This window comes from Penaeus chinensis, chromosome 8, assembly GCF_019202785.1.
Source record: "Penaeus chinensis breed Huanghai No. 1 chromosome 8, ASM1920278v2, whole genome shotgun sequence".
Lineage (NCBI taxonomy): Eukaryota > Metazoa > Arthropoda > Malacostraca > Decapoda > Penaeidae > Penaeus > Penaeus chinensis.
The window spans coordinates 16,125,162-16,130,161 of NC_061826.1; the positions used below are offsets into that span (position 1 = coordinate 16,125,162).

Sequence of the window (5,000 nt, forward strand, 5' to 3'; positions counted from 1 at the left end):
AAAAAATGAATAATATCAATAAAGATATTAATAATATCAATAGATATTAATAATAACAAATGATGCTGATGATAAGAAAAATAACAATAACAACAATCATAATGCTACTATTACTACTACTAAAAATAATAAAAAAAAAACAATTACAAAAATCAAAATAGCTAATATCACCAATGATAGTGATAACAAGGATAATAACAGCAGGAACAATAATAGAAATTATGAAATATCAATAATAATAATAATATTGATAATAATAATAATAATAATAATATCAATAATAATAATAATATTGATAATAATAATGAAATAGTAATCATAATACTAATAAAAATTACAACAACAATAACAACAATAATAACGATAATTACAACTACAAAAAATAATAACAAGAAAAGTAACAATAAAAATAGCAATAGTAATAACAATTATAATAAAACTAATAATGACAACTCATACTACAATTGAATCCATGATAACAAAAATTTATAACAAAACCAAGAGTATTAGCCTTATTCATCTTTGCTATCATAATTAACACTATTATCATTACTATCATTAATAATGCTAAAGGTGATGCAGCCATAAAGAACAATGTAATTCCGCCACGACAGAACAAACAGAGGCAATGCCTCCCGATGAGAATTAGAATTAACGATGATGATATCATTTTTACACCAAGTTGGGTTAAATAGCAGCAGCCTTGTAGTAGGGAAAGGAAACTTGGTGCAATATAGAGACATGATATAAACAGTACTGAGAATAACAGCAATACTATTACTTGAAATAACTTATTTTATTCAACTAACAATAACAAGAACAATAATCATAGGAATGTAAATGTTAATCTAAAGAACATATAAGAATAACAAGAATGTGTTATATATAACAACCATTACTTCATTTTGTGGTTATAATTTGCAGCTCCAGTATAAATATCATCATTAGGTGTCATCACTATACTAATTCTTCATTATTACCAATATAATTTTTTATTATCAATGATGATAATATTTCCAGCCTTGCAGTCATCTTCAACAGATATAATAATAACAATGTCTTTGTTACTATCATTACTATAATAATTAGCATCATCTTACTACAATCACAATTACTACTAGTACTATATTAAGCAGTCATTCATACTGCCATCATTGCGATGATCCACATTACTCATATTCATGTTTTTGTTACTTTCACAACTAAAGAAACTACAGTAGACTGCAACTACTAATACTATCATAACTACTACTACTACAACTATCATAACTACAACTACTACTACTACTAATAGTAATAATAATAAAAATAATAATAATAATAATAATAATAATAATAATAATAATAATAATAATAATAATAATAATAACAATAATAATAATAATAATAATAATAATAATAATAATAACATAAATAATACTAAAAGATCCCGAACATAATAACAACATTAACAATAAATTAAGAGAGAGAGAAAAAAAAAAAAGACAATCAAGAAAAGTTTTTTTTAACTTTAGTTCTGAGCAAGCTTACACTGTATCTATATTTACTATCAATGCAGTTAAAGACAAAACTAAAGATTTTTAGAACAGCTATGAAAGGAAAACATTACACTGGTTGCTAAAACAAGTAATAATATCTAAGTTACAATATCAAAGTGTATCAGAAAAAAAAAGTGAGTCTTCAGAGCTTCAATCATAACTAACTCTTATGCAAACCAAAGATTCCTTCCTATATATCCATTTGTTCTGCATCAGTGCATTTGTCAATAACAACGAAACTAAGGATCATTTTCCATTAACAGTTTGTAAAGCTAACCTTACTTTAAATATCTAAACATGTCCCACAGGAATAGCCAGTCATTCATTGTCACTCAGGTATAAAATCACAATATAATAATCACTCAATATATGAAAGGTATGCAGTGACCTATTTCATAGGTTAAGAGATGTGATGGAGTATGAGTAGAGGGTATGAGGGTTGCGTTGAGGTTAAGAGATGTGATGGAGTATGAGTAGAGGGTATGAGGGTTGCGTTGAGGTTAAGAGATGTGATGGAGTATGAGTAGAGGGTATGAGGGTTGCGTTGAGGTTAAGAGATGTGATGGAGTATGAGTAGAGGGTATGAGGGTTGCGTTGAGGTTAAGAGATGTGATGGAGTATGAGTAGAGGGTATGAGGGTTGCGTTGAGGTTAAGAGATGTGATGGAGTATGAGTAGAGGGTATGAGGGTTGCGTTGAGGTTAAGAGATGTGATGGAGTATGAGTAGAGGGTATGAGGGTTGCGTTGAGGTTAAGAGATGTGATGGAGTATGAGTAGAGGGTATGAGGGTTGCGTTGAGGTTAAGAGATGTGATGGAGTATGAGTAGAGGGTATGAGGGTTGCGTTGAGGTTAAGAGATGTGATGGAGTATGAGTAGAGGGTATGAGGGTTGCGTTGAGGTTAAGAGATGTGATGGAGTATGAGTAGAGGGTATGAGGGTTGCGTTGAGGTTAAGAGATGTGATGGAGTATGAGTAGAGGGTATGAGGGTTGCGTTGAGGTTAAGAGATGTGATGGAGTATGAGTAGAGGGTATGAGGGTTGCGTTGAGGTTAAGAGATGTGATGGAGTATGAGTAGAGGGTATGAGGGTTGCGTTGAGGTTAAGAGATGTGATGGAGTATGAGTAGAGGGTATGAGGGTTGCGTTGAGGTTAAGAGATGTGATGGAGTATGAGTAGAGGGTATGAGGGTTGCGTTGAGGTTAAGAGATGTGATGGAGTATGAGTAGAGGGTATGAGGGTTGCGTTGAGGTTAAGAGATGTGATGGAGTATGAGTAGAGGGTATGAGGGTTGCGTTGAGGTTAAGAGATGTGATGGAGTATGAGTAGAGGGTATGAGGGTTGCGTTGAGGTTAAGAGATGTGATGGAGTATGAGTAGAGGGTATGAGGGTTGCGTTGAGGTTAAGAGATGTGATGGAGTATGAGTAGAGGGTATGAGGGTTGCGTTGAGGTTAAGAGATGTGATGGAGTATGAGTAGAGGGTATGAGGGTTGCGTTGAGGTTAAGAGATGTGATGGAGTATGAGTAGAGGGTATGAGGGTTGCGTTGAGGTTAAGAGATGTGATGGAGTATGAGTAGAGGGTATGAGGGTTGCGTTGAGGTTAAGAGATGTGATGGAGTATGAGTAGAGGGTATGAGGGTTGCGTTGAGGTTAAGAGATGTGATGGAGTATGAGTAGAGGGTATGAGGGTTGCGTTGAGGTTAAGAGATGTGATGGAGTATGAGTAGAGGGTATGAGGGTTGCGTTGAGGTTAAGAGATGTGATGGAGTATGAGTAGAGGGTATGAGGGTTGCGTTGAGGTTAAGAGATGTGATGGAGTATGAGTAGAGGGTATGAGGGTTGCGTTGAGGTTAAGAGATGTGATGGAGTATGAGTAGAGGGTATGAGGGTTGCGTTGAGGTTAAGAGATGTGATGGAGTATGAGTAGAGGGTATGAGGGTTGCGTTGAGGTTAAGAGATGTGATGGAGTATGAGTAGAGGGTATGAGGGTTGCGTTGAGGTTAAGAGATGTGATGGAGTATGAGTAGAGGGTATGAGGGTTGCGTTGAGGTTAAGAGATGTGATGGAGTATGAGTAGAGGGTATGAGGGTTGCGTTGAGGTTAAGAGATGTGATGGAGTATGAGTAGAGGGTATGAGGGTTGCGTTGAGGTTAAGAGATGTGATGGAGTATGAGTAGAGGGTATGAGGGTTGCGTTGAGGTTAAGAGATGTGATGGAGTATGAGTAGAGGGTATGAGGGTTGCGTTGAGGTTAAGAGATGTGATGGAGTATGAGTAGAGGGTATGAGGGTTGCGTTGAGGTTAAGAGATGTGATGGAGTATGAGTAGAGGGTATGAGGGTTGCGTTGAGGTTAAGAGATGTGATGGAGTATGAGTAGAGGGTATGAGGGTTGCGTTGAGGTTAAGAGATGTGATGGAGTATGAGTAGAGGGTATGAGGGTTGCGTTGAGGTTAAGAGATGTGATGGAGTATGAGTAGAGGGTATGAGGGTTGCGTTGAGGTTAAGAGATGTGATGGAGTATGAGTAGAGGGTATGAGGGTTGCGTTGAGGTTAAGAGATGTGATGGAGTATGAGTAGAGGGTATGAGGGTTGCGTTGAGGTTAAGAGATGTGATGGAGTATGAGTAGAGGGTATGAGGGTTGCGTTGAGGTTAAGAGATGTGATGGAGTATGAGTAGAGGGTATGAGGGTTGCGTTGAGGTTAAGAGATGTGATGGAGTATGAGTAGAGGGTATGAGGGTTGCGTTGAGGTTAAGAGATGTGATGGAGTATGAGTAGAGGGTATGAGGGTTGCGTTGAGGTTAAGAGATGTGATGGAGTATGAGTAGAGGGTATGAGGGTTGCGTTGAGGTTAAGAGATGTGATGGAGTATGAGTAGAGGGTATGAGGGTTGCGTTGAGGTTAAGAGATGTGATGGAGTATGAGTAGAGGGTATGAGGGTTGCGTTGAGGTTAAGAGATGTGATGGAGTATGAGTAGAGGGTATGAGGGTTGCGTTGAGGTTAAGAGATGTGATGGAGTATGAGTAGAGGGTATGAGGGTTGCGTTGAGGTTAAGAGATGTGATGGAGTATGAGTAGAGGGTATGAGGGTTGCGTTGAGGTTAAGAGATGTGATGGAGTATGAGTAGAGGGTATGAGGGTTGCGTTGAGGTTAAGAGATGTGATGGAGTATGAGTAGAGGGTATGAGGGTTGCGTTGAGGTTAAGAGATGTGATGGAGTATGAGAAGAGGGTATGAGGGTTGCGTTGAGGTTAAGAGATGTGATGGAGTATGAGTAGAGGGTATGAGGTTTGAGTCAGAAAGTATGGGGCATAAAAATTGGGTAAGAGGTGTGGTGGAGGTTGAGTTGAGGCAGTGAAGAACAAGAAATGAGTATTGGAGTGAGGTGTGAGTGCGGGTATGAGGCGGCGGACGGTATGAGGCGAGAAGAAAGGGAAGGAGGAGGGAGAGAGGAAGGGGAGAA

At 37.8% G+C, this 5,000-nt stretch overlaps 1 protein-coding gene across 5 annotated transcripts in view; it reads right to left on the reverse strand.

The window, feature by feature from the left end:
* Nucleotides 1–5,000, reverse strand: part of LOC125027917 (CCR4-NOT transcription complex subunit 3-like) — a 52,367-nt gene that overhangs the window by 46,745 nt on the left and 622 nt on the right. The window lies entirely within an intron of this gene.